The sequence below is a fragment of the Puntigrus tetrazona genome, chromosome 18 (assembly GCF_018831695.1).
Source record: "Puntigrus tetrazona isolate hp1 chromosome 18, ASM1883169v1, whole genome shotgun sequence".
NCBI lineage: Eukaryota > Metazoa > Chordata > Actinopteri > Cypriniformes > Cyprinidae > Puntigrus > Puntigrus tetrazona.
The window spans coordinates 13,051,081-13,072,204 of NC_056716.1; the positions used below are offsets into that span (position 1 = coordinate 13,051,081).

At 37.1% G+C, this 21,124-nt stretch overlaps 1 protein-coding gene across 2 annotated transcripts in view; it reads left to right on the top strand.

Annotated features, from left to right (window-relative positions):
* Positions 1-887: 887 nt before the first annotated feature.
* Positions 888-21,124, top strand: part of large2 (LARGE xylosyl- and glucuronyltransferase 2) — a 113,227-nt gene continuing 92,990 nt past the window's right edge. Inside the window, exon 1 of one of the 2 annotated variants that reach the window (XM_043264547.1) lies at positions 888-948. The gene's annotated coding sequence lies outside the window, so the exon portion shown is untranslated. Of the gene's footprint in view, positions 949-19,964; positions 20,096-21,124 lie in introns of those variants that run through there. The other variant, XM_043264550.1, reaches the window with a different exon arrangement.

Sequence of the window (21,124 nt, forward strand, 5' to 3'; positions counted from 1 at the left end):
ACATTGCAGAAATCACTTTCTTTACCAGTATCTAAATATTCTGAAAAAATGAGATCACTTTACCTAAAGCTACATAAGATTTTATTTTAGATAAGTCTTAAAAGAATGTTGTTTTTCTTACATCCATCCCTGTTTGAGGAAAAGCCTTACTAATTTGAGTTTTAATAATGAGATTAAGAAACTACATTTAAAATCCTGAGAAAAATCTTATCTTACATTATTTGACTTCTCACGTAAAAAAACTTAGCTTGTTAAGATGTTCAGATATTTGAAAGGAAAAGATCTAATAATTAAATCACTCAAGATGCCTTAGTACCTCCAGATATTGCCTGATAAAGGAGACTTTTTGAACTGCTTAAAAGCCATATTGAAGCCCACTTTGAAATTTAAAGATTACACTTGTTCGTGGCAAAAACACTTGAATAAATAGTTTCAGTTGAGTTTCTTTGTTCAGTTAACAGAATAGCCTTCTGCAAATCAATCATTATTAAAAAGCAGACATTCAATAGGGTAGAAGACTATCATTTTATCAGTTATCCACTGGAATACCTCAGGGTTCGGTACTCGGCCCTCTCCTTTTCTCAAAATACACAACGTTGCTTCATGGACTTCCTTATACATTGGTGACATGCATACATAGTATATCTCTTTTTCATAATGTCACAGATTTAAAAAAACACATGCTAATCTTCTTATGTATCTAAGTGTCAAGCTAAAACAAGCAAGTTAATGTTAAGCTCAGTTAATATTTTGCATTGGTAGGAAAGTATATGTGTCATTTTGAAGCCAAATTAGAGTTCAGAAGGACTTGTACACAGAGACAAAATTAAATATTAACCTCAATTTGCTTGTTTTGTCCTCTTTCAAGTCTCCAAAGTCTGTTTGCCTTGTGCTGAGTTAAAGTGATCATGAACTACAAAAAGCAGATCCCTTAAATTGTTCTGACAGGTAAGTGTGAGAGAGTCCCTGCGTTTTCACGTCTAGATGGGGAAGAGAGTATTTAATGTGGAAGTAATGTTTGCTGAAGGAGGGCGATAGCCCGAGGGCGAATGGAGAAAATGAACGTGTGTGCTACATTTATTCATGTGTTCTCTCTGCATCCATACTACCAGGCTTCCTTACACCGGGTTACCAAAGTTAAACTGTAGAATGGCAGAAAATATTACTGTAAGTTTATAAAATGTGTGTGTATATATATATACCATTATCTCACAGTGATGCCTCCACTACTTGATTGCTTTATGATTTAATGTAGAGATTTTAAGAGATTTAATTGAGTGAAAACAGTCCTAAAGGAATGCTAATGGAATTTCGGTTGTAATTTGAAACCAATCCAAATGGTATAAAAATCAAAAGCTGCTAAGAGTGAGGAAGTGAAAATTGAGATGTTGGATCATATCTGAATCATTGTGGAGTCTTAAAAGGATTTGGTAACACTTTATTTTGATAGTCCACTTTAGACATTCTGCCTACTATAAGTAACTTTGCAATAACTTTTAATATGTCTAGTTAAAATACTCTTCTGATGGTCCCCCAATAGAGATTTTACTGACCGTAAGTAACTTTGCAAATCAACTTACTGTACTAACCCTACTAACACCTAAACCAACAGTCTACTAATGCTCTGATCTGAGATAGTTGAGATATAGCTGCAAATTAACCTGCCATGTAAATGCATTGGCAAAGTTAGAATATTAGTAAGGTGTTAGAAGAATATTTAAAGTGGACTATAAAAATAAAGTGTAACCCAAATTCCACTTGCGTTCTTTGTATTTTTGACTACAGTGAGTAGGTAGTTATCCATTTGCATTCGCATTCATCTCACAGGCAGTTGTTTGGCCGCTGCAGCCCTTCATTTTAAAATGAACTGACTAACTCCGGTTGGAACAGGGACATGTTCTACTTGGGTAAATCACATTGTGTGATGTTAGAAGGTTAGGAACCGCAGACGGTCGACACTTCGCTTCAGCCGGCCTCCACTCAGCCTGTGCATGTCTCAGCACTACTCTAATGCATTTACAGAGAAAACCATGTCCTCAAACACCAAATCTGTGTTGGGTGCTGTCTCTGTAGCACCGTTTTACCCAGCCCTTCCATTCTTTTACTGCTTACAGAGAAAGAGAGAGAGAGAGAGAGAGAGAGAGCTAGAAGGAGCCTGAACTCATCAGATCAGCCTGTCCTAGAAACATTTCTGTTCCATACTGTGAGGTCTCTCGGGACAGTTGTGTTAGTGCAGTCAGTGGCCACAGAACACCTTAAAATAGAGAAGGAGAGCCTTTATAAAACACCAGCATAGGGTTGTTTACCAATGAGTTCCTTGTCCCATCACCAGCAGAGTGACAGCAGAGAATAGCAGGACAGGGAGTTTATGCTTTTAGAGCAGTTTTGGGCTAACGTTTAGACCTTTTAATAGGGTTAAGCTCACAAACTTCCTGTCTTGAACGTTACTAAACGTTTAGGATATGTTTACATGACAATGATGTTTCAACTAACAACTAAAAGTGCTGTATTAAGCACGCCAGGCCAGTAGTTGGTGGTGTCACTTTGTAAAAAAAACACTACATACCTGTAGACTGATCAAACAATACGCATTTGCATTTGCAACTGTTTTCGCAAATTCATGTTTAGGGCCCGGTCTCATGAAAATGCATATAAATAGTACTAAATATAAACAAAGAATCATGCTATTGATACGCAGAAATAGGTTTTGTTATGCGAATGATGCATATTTGTTTGCATATTTTCTGTTTTTAATAAAAAAATAAGAAATTCAGTTTCATTAATGTAATTGAATGTAAATATAGGTTACGGTTAGTAACTTTAATTAATCTTCAAAACACAAGTCATGTTGGTCTTTTCATTGAATAAGTAATCCATTTAAATTACTTTTGAAAAAACAGAAACAAAAAACAAAACAAAAAACTGGTCTATAATATAAGACTTTTATATGAAATGTTATAAACATAATTATTAGCAAATTATCAAATATCATAAATATGCTTAAATGAGTCTGTATAACGCAAAACAACCAATGTTCTTGCGCATTTAGAGGAAAATCTGTCTGTTTTGGCATAAAAATGTATGAAAAGTGGTAAATCATTGTGAAATGGCACAACGTGACATATCTGTTATTTTTATCTGGTTATGTTTTGATCACATTAACTTAAGGAGGCATCGCAGTAACTCAAATGTATCTGCAAATGAAGATCAGAGATGCATACTTTTCTCTTTACGCTTTAATATATAGCTATGTCTTGCTGTGCTTTGGCATTCTTGGTAACGTTGCTAGGCAACCTTATATAAAATGCAACATTATTGAGAGGAGCGACATTTAGTTCTGTAACAAAGGCAGTATTGTCTAAACCCAATCCTGTGCATCATCGACATTAGATACTATGTTGTTTTCATTACTTTCAGAGCAAAAGATCCATGTGCCACCAGTTAGCACAGACCTATCCGCTTGTATTCATGCTGTATTGATTTAATTTACCAGACTTTTACGAGCTTTTGAGCATCTTAGAGACACATTCAATTAGGCCATTTTGTCATCTGTCAAGCTTTGATAAGCACCGAGCTGATCTCTGCGGTAAAACAGAGATAATGAAACTCAGCCTGCGTCAAGAGAAACACAGGCCTAATGAGCTGCTGCAAAATGGACTAACTCATAACAACTGTCCATCCCACAGCCAATGCCCTGAAAAGAAAAAAACAGCCTGTAATCACAGTTCCACAATGTGGCATTCTGGCAAAATAAGATGGAAAATGAGAGGGGAACCTGTTTAATTGAATAGAGGATTCTGTTGCAACGACTCTATATGTATTGCTTTGGTTATTAAAGGTTGCTATAAAAAAAAAAAAATCGAATCTCTTGGGATGGATGGTGCATACTGAGTATGTACCCACAATGCAGTTATTCTCATAGTCAGAAACTTGTCTCACCGACAGACAATTTGCTAATTGTGTTTTTCATTCTCAATTCTGCCGAAGCTGCTTGAGATTGCAGTGCCGTACGGGCATCTGGACATGCCTGACCCATGTTTCATAAAGATTGAATGCTTTTGGTGATATCTTAGAGCTGTCGAGACTATTCAAGAACTGTCAGAGACTCCTGGGCCTGATGAATATTTGTACATTCATTTATTCTTATTTAGTTGTTGGTCTCGACTGTTGACGTTAATATGTCTAATTTTGTTTCGAAATGCTTGTGATGAACGGTGCATGACGTCGTTTTTTATTTCCCCGTCGTTGGCTGTCTGTGTGTAATGCATGACTCCACTTCCAATTAAAGGCCATTACTGAAAAAAAGAACGCTAGCTTCCTTCATGGCCACTGACTGCATTAAGCTCGCTCTTATTCTCTCTCTGTTTCCTTCCTCCCTTTTAGTGTCATCTTGTCATGCCAGCGTTGTGTCCTGTTGGCTGTAGTTAATTAGAGGCCCTTAAAACATCCTCAGATATGAATTTCTGATGTATTTATTAGTCAGTGTCTCTATTTGCATTGAGAGCATCTGATGCTTCCTAATGCTGCGTTACCCGAGGCACCGCTCCCAGCTTACACTGCAGGCACAAACGGTTTTAGCTAAATTCTTTATGAAAGGGAAGTAGCATGCACTTGTTTCAATCAAGGCATTGAAATTCACATTCGATTCATTGACCATTATGCTTTATACTTCATTTAAGCTCGTATTAGCGAGACTCTTTCACGAGATTTTACATAATCAAGAATGAGCTCCATTTGCTGTCGTTTGTGAATAAGTGTTGCAGGAGCATTCATCTAGATGGTCTAATACAGTCTTAACCTCGCACAGGGGCCGCCCACGTGTGTATAGCACACAAAACTGCCATTCATTTGTAGTAATTGCAGGCTCTAATCAGACAGCTGAACGCTAAGCAACATCCTGGTGGTTCTGTGCAGATCTGCTGGACAAACAAAGTTTAGTTTACAAGTTTCAGGGTTAATATTAGAGGGATAAAAAGTCAATGCTTTTACCCAAGTTTAATGGGTAAACTTGTACCCATTGCAACTTAAAAGTAACCAGGTAACCAGGTATTACAGATGGTCCCATATGTGAGAAAAAAATATATAAATAAATAAGTTTGAAGCACTTAATATGATAGCAAGTAACATATATTTATCAACTTTGAATTTTGCAGTTGTGTTGTCTTTTCTGAGAAGATCCCATTTCTATAACATGAAAATTCTTAGCTCTAAAAGTATAGTCTCGCATAATCCATGGTAGCATTCATTGGCCAAGGCCCATTCGTTCAGCGTCAAGTTTCGGGGCATGGAAAATTACTTTAAATATTTTACACACTTTTGAAAATCCAGCTTTCATTTTTTGTGAGCGGTTCGTGTCAGGGCATCTCTGTTTCCAAGCATTTCCACTTTTGTGTGCATTACGTATCAGACGTTTAGCCAACTTTTCGTAAGTGTGATGTCTGAGGCTGTGATTATAACAGTAGAACATAATGATAGCATGGGCAAGGTCATAGGTTCGATTCCCAGAGTAAGCGAGAACGGATCAAATGTGTTCCTTGAATGCAATGTAAGTCTCCCAAATCGATGAATTCAAATGTAACAAGTTCACTTCTGTTCCATGCTGCTAATTTGGTATTGCCTAGCTCATAAAAAAATGCATTCGGGTGCCTTATACATCAATCAGATGATCTATTCCTGTTTAAGTGGGAGATTTTTGGCCAGAATAAGATGTAGTTTATTATTTGTTTTCCTTTACTTACTGCTCTGTAAGACCTTAAGCAATATCAAATGGAGACTCCATACTGAGAAACAGTGACTCCAATCAGAGGCACAAATTAGCTTGTTATCTGGTAAACTGAATGCATGCCAAGACAGCTGACTTGTTGAGGTGGCATGTGTGTTTGTATGTATAGGGGTATAAATGTGCACAGCTAATTTATTGCACATTCACATTCAAGGCTGAAACATTCTTGGTGCTGTAATTACTGTGGAGGCCGTTAGTGTGTTAGTTAATTAAACTTGTTGATTATTGTAATAAGGAAGACACTGTCTTGGACACGCATGTAGATTGCACATCTCAGCGCAACACTGAAATGTTTCTGAGTGCCTAATACTGTCTAATATACTTTAATAATGTTATATCGCTCAGCTAAAATTGAGAAAATTACAGGCATTCTAGCACCCACACAAGGAGAGTACTAGATTAGAGTTTCTAATTAGTAATAGATTATATTCAGCATGTAATTATTGGTGATTAGGGTGTCTGGTGCTGAAGTAGTTTCCATAGTATCAGCTGTGCTGAGTCACTGACCTTCGGCTGACCAGTAGAGTCATTTTCTGCCTCACCAAACAAATTGTCTTGTTGGGTCTTTAAACTGTCAAAATGAAGATAATTTGATGGAATTGGGTCAAATGATTTGGCTTAAACAACATTGTGTCAAGATATGGCCTCATGCTCTGCGCTTAGTAAATTTAATTTGTCTATGGAACACAGACAGGGATGTTTTTCTTTTTTATTAAATGACACCCTGTCTACTGAAGTGCCTCCATCCATTTTGAGACACCATAGATGTCACTACTTATGATTTCCCATAATTCTGTGAATGCAGTTCTTTGGTTGAAAGGTTAAAAAGACGCTCTAAGACTGATGTCTCTTCTGTGGTTAAAACTGAACACAGTTGGCAGTGCATTAACAATTAGGATGAAAAGATTGCCCAGATCAGTCTAAACCAGTGATGGGTTTGCGAGATACTGTCAGTGCTGCACGAGTGGATTGCTTACAAATTGTAGTCCATTACTTATTCTGAATTCTAATTTAATCATTTAATCCAGTATATTACACATGTCAGATGAACTTTTTGATTGTATATAAAACTCCTGACCTAGCTTGTTTGTCACTTGTACCCATATCCATATAAAAATACCAAGAGAAAGAAAATATGTTCCACTGGTTACTGTACAGCCTCACTATTTGTTTTCGTTCTCTCTATTGATTTTATTTATGTGTTTCATGGGGAAAAAACGCAATGGGAAAATAATAAATAAAAAAATCATAAATAATAAATAAATAAAAAAAACTTACAGGACTCGACAAGAAATCTGAGTTTTTTTCTAGGCCATTTGATTCAATGGTAAAAAGCTCAAATGCACATGAAAATGTGAAATAGGGAGTCTAAATTAGGCATGAAAGAACTTGAAACCCTCCTGAACCGATGTGCCAAATCTTATTAGATTCAGTCGGGACTATGTCCTGGTTCCTGGGAATACATCTGTTTCTCGCTATTCCTTCTTCTCGGGTTTGGACACATGTCTATATTGTCTATAATGGCTCCAAAGTTGATGACAAGCAAATAGATGCTTAATGTCTCATTAGTGGTTAATAGGCACTTTTGATAAGTGCTTGTGTTCCTCTGCAAAAACAAGTTACGTAAGGCTTTCTCCTCTAGTGTTCCATCGGTCTGAAGAGGGTAGGGACCTATTAAAGACACCAACTGCTCTCTCCATACAAACACTCCCTATTCCCATCCAAATATGCAGATTAGGGGTTGTAAATCAACGGTTTAAGGTCCTTGTAACCTACCTTTTGATGATGCAGTGTGCTTAAGAAACTGAAAAAAACTTAAATTCAACTTATTTTTTCCAATTATGGGAAATGACTCAAATTCCCTGCTGGAGACCAAAAAGTGAAGGTTATATTTCTCAGTGGGTTCGCTAATTAAAGCGTTATGTGTTGTCAGCTGAAAGGAGAGCAGTGGCTGAGCTTTAGTAGAGGAAATGGGTGGAGGGAGAGAGAGAGGGCCGAGCTACATAAAGCTCAGGTGAGACCTTCATACTGCACACGCTGCACTCCGAGCAGCCACTGATGACAGAGAACCTGCCTCAGCACCAATCTGGGCTTGTAATCACTCCGATTTGTTAACTAAATGAATCGTGTCCGGGCCGGCATCTCCGGGGAGACATTTTTATAACAGGAAAACAGAGAAGCTGGCAGGAAAGGTGGGAGACGAACTCGGCAGCTGTCGGATGAGAGAGTGCTGGAGATTTCGACTCGCTTGAGTAGATTTCTCATTTTTAAATCTCTAAATATTATGGAGGGGAACAGTTGGGGCATGTATTTTCTCGCGACAAAGACAAATAAACGGCAGCAGAGAAAGCGTTGTTTCAGAGGATTAAATACACGGCCAAGATCGAGGATTTTTCGAATACCTGGAGAAAGCTACTATTAGAATTCACATTCATCTCAATGGCAATTGCTTAGCTAGAGGCAAGTATACTTGAACCCTGCCGTCTTTCCTCTTGGGTACTCTGTCCTGAGCAGTAAATGCTGACTAATTAATCTGACGTCACATCAACAGAACATGGCTAAAAGAATAACACCCCCACAATCCCGTCAATAGAGGAAGACCCTGTCCCAAATGACACACTTCATACGCTCTTGCGTTCTTGGGGACTTACAATGGCCGCTGCATACGTGTCCAATAGGTACAAGAGACTGTAAGGTGTGCAAATTGTCATTTTAGCTTTCAGAAAGGTGCTTGTGAGCGCTCCCTCTGCGGCCACCACTGAAGCGAGCTCCAGAGATTTGGGAGAGGACCAAATACGTTAGTTGCAACCTGAGCCCATGAAAGATTTTTGTGCAAAGAGTTACTCATAAAACGTCTTAGAAATGTGGGTTAGAATTAAAGGAAAATCCTAGTAAAGAAAATAGTAATTCAGAAAGCATCTTAACCATTGAAAGGTCTTAAGGTCCAAAATTGTTAAGAGTGTGGACAAGGACTTTAAAGAGGCTTAAGAGTTTCTTTAGCAGGGGAGAAAATCTTATTAGAGATATGTTTATGAACGTTTTCACCAGAAATGGAAGTAATCACCACATTAACATATTTGGCAACTGGACAAAAGCAACTATGCAGTTGTGATTATTTGCGTCTGTCAAAATGATCACACAATTACCTTATTGCGTTGCTGTTAATTTCCAATCGATTATGTTAAGCACAATATTAACAGCATAGTAAATAGAAATACATACATATAAATATACATATGCGTGTGAGTACAGTTAAACAGGAAAACATGAAAGTGAAAACTTATGATAGACTTTTAAGCTCTGTTTTATTTTTTTCTTGGACAACCGACCAGTCACAGTCTTCACAAGACTGTGTCATACCTAGCAGTTGCTCAGGATAAAAGTGGGAAACTGTTGGTTTCAGAGTGAATATTTGCAAAAGATGCTAAAATGACTTTATCATAAATTTAGCAGAATATTACAGTAATTCTTCTGAGAATGTCAGTGCTCATTTATGGGAGTGGGCATGTCCATGATGGGTACCATGAGGTCAGGATATGAGGGCTGGATATCTGATTGCTCTGTCTGCCGGGGGTCAGAAGGGGGACGGGAGAGAGGGTGGCACTCAGGTTTTGTGGAGCAAATTGCTTTTTGTGTATAGGATGAAAGGAGACACAGAGGAAAACTCCAGGGAGACACTAAGAGAATGAAGACAGACATGAAGAGAGACAGAGACGTGAGACTTTTAGAGAGTTCATTTGAAAGAACCGGCACAAAATCTTAGCATGCTAGTCAATTATCAGTCCTTTCAAAATATACCTTTAAAATAGACAGTAACACTTTATTTAAATAGTTCACTTCAGACATTCTACTAACAGTAAGTAACTTTGCAACTGCATGTTAACTAGCAGTCATTAGAGTATTAACATTTGTTTCAAAGTAATGCTGTGAAGTAGTAAGATATTATATACATATACTGTATATTCTTCTATATGTAACTCACGTTCTTTTGAATTTTTACATATAATTAAAACGTTATATTTTTTTGTTTTAGAATGTCGTATTTGCTTAAAACTTTCAAATGGCTAAATGTTTTAAAATATAAATATTTTACGAGTATTGTGTTCGAATGAATGACCTAAACCTAACCCCATCCCCAAACCTACCTGTCACTGGGGTTTAGACAAATTGTACAACATCGTATGTGTGAGGCACAAATTCATACAAATGAACCACCTTGTAAAATATGTATGAAATGGTAATCAGATAACATTAAAAATCTAACCTGAACTTAGGGTTTATTTATATATTTAATACTACAGTATATTAGCAGTAGATTTTTAGATATTTCAATAAATTTAGCTCGTGCATGTTGCATTTTTGATTTCTACACTTTTTTGGCTTTGTTTTTGCTCAGACAAATGATTAAATTAAAATATTGCTAGGCAGTAACAATATGTGAAATAAATAAATAAATATAACCAAATCCATTAAAATAAAAAAGCGAATTTTTCCCTCTTTTATGGAATATTTCAGAGCTAAAACCTGCATCTTATTACCTTAACTACCTGTAATCAACTTTAACTATAGGCAAAATTAATGTCCCTCTGTTTTCTTATCAGACAGGCATGTGTCTGAGCACATCAATCACATACTCAGTGAATATGCATTACGTCTATGTGAAAACGACTGTGTGTGCTTAGCTCACTGACCTGAAATGACCTTGTCCAACCAAGACAGCTTCTGTATGCCTGCCAAAACACTTAACAAGCAATTTATGCTGATTGCAATAACGGGAGCGTGCTGTCAACATTTATTCACTAAAGATGCACATTAACTCAGAATTCCCCTGACCCTTCATTTGAGACGGCACAGTAGGGTGTTTGGATAAGTCAGCTCTCCCCGATGAGAACATAAACCATAGAACACAGCAGCAGCTGTGTAATCTAATCTACATACTGCTTTCCTCTCCTTAGTGCATTACCGACAGCACTACCTTTTATATGCCAAGACTTAATAGTCTTCAAGTACACTCCTTAACCTCTGCCCGCTCCCTACCTCCACACAAGAATAGCCCACCGATGACTGTGGATGAGTTCAGCAGAGGACGCTTTTACTGAAACTGATCTGAAGGGCACTACAGTAACCCATCTACTCCCTCCTTTTCCTGTAGCTCTGAATAGGGCTCATTATAAATAGAATGGGTGTATGTTATGCGTTCTGTGATTGGCTGGTTGGGGTGTCTGTCACTTTGCTTATATGTATCAGCTTAGAGCAATTATTGGGTTATTGGATTGTGGATTTGAACAACTCCTAGCAGTGCCGAACCTAGACTTCTGGGGGCCATTGGCAGAACTTTGCCAGTGGAGACCCTGAAAGTGTATTCATAATAACCCCAATATCACACCCAGCCCCTTAATGTGTTCTTGAGTTGAAACTGTCATTACAATACAATACAATACAATACATACAGTACAAAGCAATTTAGGCTAAAACAGCATACTATACAAACTGAATGAAATAATCAAATGTCATATAAACAACTATAGTCTTCACTGTATGAATTCAATATAAAGTACAATGATTGATATTAAATATACTAAAGTTCAGCGAAGACTAGTGAACGATTCTCTCGTTTTCTTTTATTAGGCTGCTGTCACCGCATGCACAAATCTAATATGCTGAAGCATTCGATTATTTTCCCCACTGTTTATGTTATGACATAACTGACTGCATTTAAGTGAAAATTTGTCAAGATGGATATTTTGACTTTTTGTTTAGAACTAACTCTTAACCCGGATTGTTTTGATTTGTTCAGAATAGCATCCCACTTTTGCATGATTACTCAAACTATGTTATTTGATGGGAATGCTCAGCAATCAGACGATAAATCAGACAAAAATCCCACACTTTTACATTGAAGAAGGTACTTTTTTAAAGTTATTGCACAGCCTATAACTTTTTGACGCAAAGGAGCACTAAGTTGCGGTTTACTGATGTCTACATAATTTTAAACTTAATTGAAATGTAACTATATGTAAAGTATAAACTAAATATTTATGGAAGCCTCCGACCAGGAGTAACAGCTGGAATAAAATGGCAGATTTACTGAAATGCATTGATAAGCTCTTGATTTTCATGACATAATTCAGTCTTTCCATGAAAATGCTGACGTTTACATTCTAGGAAAGAGAACATTAAAGCATTTAAGAGAGAACACTATAAATAAATTAGCTGCTGGGAGTCCGGTCAGAAGAGAACTGACCCCCAATTGAGCGTGGTTTCTCCCAAGTTTTTTTTTCCCTCCATTCTGTCACGAATGGGCTTTTTGGTTCCTGATGCCTCTGGCTTGCTAAGTTGGGGACGCAAAATTTCTAGTGATTATCATTGATTTGATTACAGAGACCGTCATTGAATTTAATAAAAAAAAGTGTTTAAGTGCTTTGATACAATCTTTATTGTTAAAAGCAGTATATAAACAAAAACAGATGATTGATTTAAATAAAGTGCTTTGTTTGTGGCTCATCAGTATGAACCCAGTCTAAACAGCATAACTCTAATAAAACCAATCCTAATACATAAATGCAATTTTGTTTTGTTGCTTTTTACACCAGTATTTTTAATAACCCTCATACATTTACAGTTTCTAAATGTTCTGAGATTCCTGTCAGAATTACGTAGTTCTGCACAGGCCCCTCCCACGATAATTGATTGACAAGAACATCTTGCCTTAGACCCACCCTTGGTAAGCTGTCATTATGTTTAGATGTGCAGGGGAAGTCTCCAAATAAGCAATTGAGGCATTTTGTTGTTGGATGTAATAATGAATAGAGCATGCTCGTCGCGCCACGGAAGAGAGAGGCGGGGTCAGCAGAGCTCATTAGCTTTTAAAGCAACATGGACTTTTAGCAGCTTGATGAAAACAGCTATCAGCTAGCAGAAAGTATGAGTTTTTATTAAGAAACTTGTGTCAGCTTGGGCAACCAAGAAGTGTTTGGTTCATCAAAATCGCTTAAAATAATTTTTGTGTTCAACAGAAGAAAGACACTTTGAATCTTTACGTTGCAGTTAAAGAACTTGACGGTGCAACTGCATCAAACACAGAATATCATAAAGTGCACCCCAAATCATGCACTTATGCACTATTCTGGATAGCGAATAGCGCGTTCACACAGTAAATGACGAAAAGAAAAAGTGCACTTCAAACACCCAGTTGATACACTTAATATACCGCAAAATGAAGTGTAGAACATTGGACACTTCATGCACTCAACTTTAACAGTTTGCTTCCGTAGCGGAGGGGGAGGGGCTATCAGACTCTGAAAATAACCTTAAATACATTATACGCTAGACGGTAGAGTGCATAGTATAAGTGCATACTCATTTGGGCCACAACTGCAGAGTCTAGAGGCTGGGCTCTTTGAACTGGGTCAGCAAGTAATCTTGCAGTGCCATAGCAATCACTCAAAACAACCACCCAGCAACTGCATAGCAATGTCACTCAGAGCATAGCAACCACATGACAAGGGCCTGGCAATCAACCACACAGCACTAACATGCCTGAGCAAAAACTCCTATTTTATTCATAAAATCTACCCGACCAGCAGTGTTTTGCATGGGCAATTATCAGTCACTTTTTATTTGCAAAGTGTAATAATCTAGTCTAGCATTCACAATTAATCCTAATGGAGCTGTAAGTGCAGGGTTCCTCCTCTGATCGGCTTACCGAGCGTTCATACTGTTGGAGGAACTGCTGGGTTCACCCCAGTGCAGAGGAGAGCTGAGAGGTGCCTGACAGTCTAATCCAAAGAGGCTCAGAAAGACTTCTTGGCATTATGCTGCATGGATTTTTGTCACGGTTTCAGGGTGTCAGAATACAGGAATCCTGGAGTATTCACTATTGCTCTAGAGGAATGCAAGGATAATTGTGACACTCAATAAATGTAACACCGGTAATAACTTAATGCACACTGCAGTCAGGTATGAGGAAGCAGAATGCAGTCCTTCCATCAAAAAAGGCATTGTTGCATTGATACAAGCCAGCTACAGAAATTGTATATTTTATTGTGGTAAAAAAAATCTCTGTATAGTGTAACAATTTTAATCAAGTATATATAGGATACCAAAGTAAAATCAGTCACAAACTTCCGGTTCGAACAGACTTTAAATATAACACCGGCCTTTGCATAATTTATATGTTTTAAATTTAATGCATTTGGCAAATGAATGCTATTGCAATCACTGGGCAGAGTTTCAAAAGCTGAGGATGAATATTTTCTAAATAAATGGGGAAAGACTGATAAGTTATTTAGTCTCTCTCGTATCTTTTGAGCTCTACAGGTTTATTCGTGTGTGATGTAGCCAGGTGACTGATTCCTCAAAACCGATTACTCTTTGGGACGACAGATTTCAGGTTCTGACCCATCTCAGGTTGCCATTCATCTTTTCTGTTGCTCCAAATAAATTCAGCTGCGCAGATTGCCTGTGTGGAGCTTCCTGTCAGGCTCAGAGCTCTCTGCCAATGCTGTCATCTCAACCCTTCCACCCAAATTAAAGATCTGCTGCTTTGGCTCAGTTTTTGCTCTTTGATTACTGTTTAAGGATGAGTATGTACTCCACTAATGGTGTTTTCCTTCGGTGGCTGTCTCTCTGCTGAAGTGTTTTGTTGTTTTGTGTGTGTGTGTGTGTTCACGGACAGATTCTACCTTTCCGGTTCTGCCTTGTTTCCTTGGCTTCTCTTACAAAGGGCTATTTTCATCCAGGGACAGAATACAGGTTTCAGGCCTGTTTGAAGTGCTAAATATGGTTATTTTCACACACAGTTTGGTTATGAAAGAGAACATTTTCTATGTTACATTTTAGAGTCACAGCGAGTCATTTTCAAGTTTGTATTTATAGTGTGAACGCTGGGTGAATGGAAACACTGTTGTCCGTCAAGTAGGCTACCGACACACATTGTTGTACTCTCATAAACATGCATTGAAGACTGACATAGAAGAGAAGCAGTCAATGGGACAGTCACAAGCAGTGTTGGTAAAGCAGTGGAGTCTGCATGTTATGACTCTCTTGTTCTATATCTTTGAGTGTTTGAGATAAAGCGACGGCGAGTGCCTTCACAGAGTCTATGGTTCGTCAAATACAGCTACAGTATACTGCGCAACCATTCAGATGGACTGAAACATGTAATTCTAATCATATCATAATAAATTTCAGCTTATAGTCATAGTCCACATTTTATGTCCGTAACGGTAATGGTGTTGTGACAAGGGAAACAGTAATTCTTTTGATTAAGCGTTACTGAAAAAATAATTATTACCATCACTCGTCACAAGCCTCTCAGTTTTCATCCAAAATATCTTAAGTTGTGTTATAAGGGTGAACAAGGTTTTTATGGGTTGATTACAATGTGGGGATAAGAGATTAATGACAAAATTTTGTTTTTGGGGTTGAGTAACCCTTTAAATAAACATCCTTCTGTGATTTCATTAACCTCATGTGGTTCTAAACTTAGAGTCAGCATGACCTTCTGTGGAACAAACAAAGTTGTAGAGGGAGTAAACTATTTTTAAATACTCGATTTTGCATGAACTCTCACTTTTATTAAATCTTAGAGGATTTAAAGGTTAGAACATGCATAAATCCTTAAATTTGCAATATCAAATCTTAATTTCTGCAGGTTTGCTGCACGTAAACAGTAAACAGATGTTTGTGCCATTCCTATACCTCAGTGGAAGAATCAATGTTTTTCCGACGCAGATGATTCAAAATTTTGGGTCAGGTGGAACTGTGTGACCCTAGAAAGGATGTAAACAGATATTGTATGTGTGTTGTGGCACCAGGATGCAATTACAGCTCAGGAAACAAATTAGGTTTGAGTTACACCTGCTGAGAGGACATCGAGGATGATAAGAAGGACAGAATATCCAAACCAGAAAACAGACCAAGAAAAAGGGACCTTTTTTTAGTTCAGTGATCAATATTTTATAGAATTTTCAGATTTCTACCTCTAAAATGCAATTGCAGGTTTGTATATTTTAACTCGAAAAAATACGTCAGACTCTGTCGTACTACTCTAAATGATGTTTAGTCATCAACACAAAGTAATGAACTGCACGTACAGCACTCTTGTTCTCCTCCTGATGAGGTTGACGCACATCCAAAACAATGCTAGCGTAGCAATCAATATATATCAATCATGTAAATAAATTGAATAAAAAGGAACTAAAACTGATGCAAAAAATTAAAAAAAATATCTTAATTTTCTATTTACAGCAACATGGAACAGGAGTTCAGTTCAATTATTTTTCCCCTTGGCCTACACAACAGAACATGATAAAAATAAACAAAATATGACCAACAAATGCCACAATTGCTTTTATTATTTTATAGTAAATGTTTTTAACAATTGGCTCGTAAATGAATTTCCCATTGACGTCATAGCTCAGGATAGTTGCTGGACTGGTGAATGCGTTTGGGAGTGTGGGTGATCTTTTGAAGCTATAAACGAATCAGTATTATAATTTTATGTGGCTCCAATGTAATTAATCAAATTGCATTTATGGCTCAGATGATTGGCTCAAACCTCTTGCTGCCAAACCGAGCGGCCATTTGCAAATGCTTTCGAGAGCTCTTGAACGAGCCGAATAATTTCCTTTAAGATACATCGAAAGGCTTTTGAATAACTTTCTTCAGGTTTTAAGGGCTTCTTTGGAGATTTAGTAAGAATACTGAAGTCGAGGAGAGATGGAGACTGGGAAGGGACCCGAAGGCAACATGAACTGCTTCCTTTGTGTCTTTTTTGGTGCCTTTATTGCTTTTTTGGAGCATGTGGGTGTTTGTCGAGATAAGAGAGAACTTTGTACATGTTTACTCTCTTTGTCTGTCAAATAATATTTCCATCTGTCAGTTCGGATGCTATTGAATAAAAGCTGGTGTAGTTTCTCTGTAACCCAGCACGAGTAGTCTGAAGGATCTGACATTCTCCCACATGGTTGCGATGTCTTATCATATTTGAGCTGTCTGGAACACACGCTTCAGACAGACTGATCAAATTACTACAGTTCTATGAAACTCCCGGTGTCTAATTCACTTATTCTCACTCTGTCATAAAGAGTTCTCTGCTGTTGTTCAGTGAGACTTTTGCTCCAATCGCAGGGGCGGTTTACTTTGTAGAGCAAACATAACAAGTGAAAAACAGATTACCCATGACACTCTGTGACTCCCTATCAGTGCAGCGCTGTGAAAAAAAAGAAACACGGTGGCTTGTGTTAAGGGAACAGTTCACCAAAAATAAAATGAAATAAATAAAATCACTTCAATATAACACTTTAATATAGAGACCAATTCTCAATATTTAGTAGTTGCTCATTAGCATGCCTATTTTTAACATATTGGCTGTTTATTAGTTCTTTTCAAGCACGTATTCTACATCTTTAAAGCCAACACCTAAACTCAACTATTAATTAGGAAAATTAAGGATTCATTGAGGCAAAAGCCATAGTTAATGGTCTGTTATGGCAAGAATTGGACACTTAAAATAAAGTTTCTACTCTCATGTCTTTTCATACCTGAGTTTTTTCTCCTACACTTTACATTCTCCTACAGACTTTACATTTTTATCCCTGTCTATACCTTGATGGTTTTTACAGAGTGATTTGTTCATATATAATTTGCTTGATAATATATAATATTTAATTTCCCCAAAAAGCTGTCAAAATGTCTTTTCTCCCTCTGTAAAAACGTTTGACTCTAATATGTCAAAATTAAATAAGAATAAGAAGAACTGACTTCATCCAGTGTTTAGAGATTTGTTCTAGAAATGTATGTAAATTTAGCACATATTTCATTAAATAATGCATCACTTGCATATTTAAACTTTAAAAAACCTTGCATATTTAAACTTTGCATATTTGAAAAAAACAAAAACTTGTAATACAGAAAATGTTTGCAATTATCAATGTAATCAATCAACTATGTAAGGTGATAACTATTAATTCATATTGTTACCCTATTCATCTTCAGTGTCTCGCCTTAACTGATTTAACGATAAGCATAATATGTTAAAACAATATGAATAATATTACTGAATAATATGAACAATGCACTTTATATTGTTTGAAAAAACAAAATATAGAAAGAATTTTTAATAATCCAGTCACATTGAGTGACTTTTGTACATTTGTTTTTTAAACATTCTGAGCATGTTGTAATGCTGATAAATATTTAAAAGTGTGTGGAAAAAGAAAAAGCAGCAGTAGGGAAGGTTTTAGTGAGTATTTGCACTTTTTAACAGCCCTAGTTCCCATTCATTTATGGAATTATGGAAAAGAGATTAAATGTTCCACAAAATGTTCCATGGTAAAACGTATACATGTTTATAGATATGTATATGTATATTCACTACAAAAGATGTTGCAGTGACTTCATTAGGGTCCAAGCACTGAAGGTGCAGAGGTACTTATTGTTATTTGTTAGCATGCTTTTTTTGTCTATGGGACTCTATGGGAAAGTTGAAATTTTAGAGTCTTTAATGCAAACTCTCTAGCTCCACCACTTGTCCTAAGCCAAAAAATGAAAAATTATTTTCCCTTCTGATTGTTTGGCTCATACCAAGTCGAACGGACGCCAAAATTCAGAAGTCGTAAGGTTTATTTTTTTTTTTTGCTATTTATCATTTTTCTGAACTTTTTCCAACTAGGTCGTATCACCGTTTGTCACGAAAATTTAACCAGATTATCTTCAGACCATGCTGGCAGAAAGTTACAGAATTCAATTTGATTAGTTTCCGAATAGCTTGCGAACTAATTCTACGAAAAGCAAAAGTGGACGTGAGGCTATATCTTCGTAATGGTTTGACCTCTTGAGACCAAACTCGTTGTGTGTTATAATAAGCATGATCTAAAAATAATGGCCAGGAGATATTAAAAATGCATATTTTTGCTCATAACCTCTGAATGCCTTTGCCAAAAAACTTGTGTATTTGGATTCAGTGCATTATGCCAAGTTGAATGATATTCAATTTACCCAATTCAGCCATTTTGGGTGTCGGCCATTTTGAATTTAGTTCTAAATTGCTGTATCTTAAGAACGTATTAGCATGTCATTTAAAACATAATTACAAAAATGTTCAGCACAATGCCATGATGGTACTCAAAAGGTTTGGGTGTAGCACTACCTTGTGGTCAAAAATGCTGAGAACGTTTGAGTAGATTAGCATATTGTAATAAAACTGATTTTGATAAATTCCTTGGATCATGCAGAGAACATCTAAACCAATTCTGACTTCACAGATCAGCGATTGGCTATTTTATTTAGAAGGCGGGGCTTCTTGTGATTGATCGGCCAATTTCAAGTGTTGCATTTTCCCCCATTCAAAATATACGAGTCACATGTCTTGGGTACTCTATAGTCTTTGGCAAAATGTTATGGATGTTGATACACAAAACGACATTGTCGCATCAACGAATTTGGCAAGATACCAAACTGCATCTGAGGGCTGTATTTTTTGATTGCATTAACCTATTGTAATGAAACTTGTCTGTCAGTTACTGTTATCTATCTATCTATCTATCTATCTATCTATCTATCTATCTATCTATCTATCTATCTATCTATCTGTTTTTTTATGCTTTTAAGATTTGAAGGACACTAGAAGTGCACATTCACTATAATTAAGCCCACTTTTTTGCTACAAAAGCCATTGTTATTCATTGTCAGAAAATAAACAGCTGAATCATATAGAAATTGCTCCTGGGTCTTCAGAGCTCAAAGCGTGCCAGTGTGAGTTCTCCTGAGGAAATGGATCATCAAATGTCAGTTGTTTATATCTGACTCATTGACTTGCATAGAATCTCCAGTGAGGCATGAGCCACAGGGTACATCACAACATTCACCCCCTCCCCTTGTGATATATTAGCAGATACAGAGCTTACATGGTAGGCTAATAGTAGCACAGCGGTCCAGACACTATTTCCAGCCGTCTCTAGTGAGGAGCCAGAGCTTCTCCAGACTGAATATAGAAGCAGCGATCCCATCAAGGGGCCATTGCTGTCTTAAACTAGCTGCTCTTGAAAAGCGCTCAGAATAGAGCAGAAATATGAGGTTCTTGTCTCGGGAGAGCAGAGTTAACTATGCCACAGGCCTGCTGTGGGAAGCAGTTGAGTAAGTGAGATCAGGAAACAGGTGGGCTGTGTTTGGAACATGTTTCAGAGAGGTGGACACAGATGTTGAGAGGTGGTTCTTCACTGAAGTTTACTCGTAGATCTGCAGGGGAGGAATAGATGTTAGCAACACCTTACAAGAAGAATTCATAGCTTAAAATAGTTCAGCGAGCAAGTAAGTCAAATATATGCTGGTTATGCAGTGGATTTCTGGTTATGTAAGATCTATCTATCTATCTATCTATCTATCTATCTATCTATCTATCTATCTATCTATCTATCTATCTATCTATCTATCTATCTGCCTGTTTATCTGTTTCTATCTATCTATCTATCTATCTATCTATCTATCTATCTATCTATCTATCTATCTATCTATCTATGTTCTCTCATTTTGTCATCTATCTATCTATCTATCTATCTATCTATGTTCTCTCATTTTGTCATCTATCTATCTATCTATCTATCTATCTATCTATCTATCTATCTATCTGTCTGTCTATCATCTATCTGTTTACATGTTGTTCTTTCATTCGATCTATCTATCTTATCAGTATATATCTCTTATAAAGCATTAAAATCTTTTTTGAAAACATAGATTACTGTAAACTACTTGAATAATGTTTATTAGCTTTACAAAGTTATTCTGAGCTTTTTAAAGCTCACAGCTTTGTCGGAATTGGCTTGAAATAGGTCATTTGTTTGAAATAGTGAAATACGTAAAATATGTTTGTTTTTTTTTCTCCAGGTGAAACATAATACTGAATTCACTGGCAATTAATTTTATCCAGCAGGATTTGACAGAAGTGGTGAAAGAAGGCTGTGTAACAGCATTATTGACTATTATGATTTTTCCTCACGGCACCTTGTTCCTGTAATTAGACAACAGACGCGTTAGTGTGTGTCCTGTGATGGTGCATTTGTGACTTTGCGCACTCCGTGGCATTGGGGTCAGTTGGCAGTGATTCATTTGCCGTCACTAAGATAGAACGGAACATCAGTGACTCACAGCAGGGCACTATCACACAACGTCACAGCGCATGTGTTACAGCAAGAGTATATTGAGGGCTTGACTGCGTCGCCTGATTGTATTTGGAAGCATAATCTCGCATGTTGTGCATACAGAACATCCTGTGACCGATTTCTTCCCTGAATGACAGATTTTGTACCATCATGGTCCAGGTATTTATGGACGCTGTGAGCC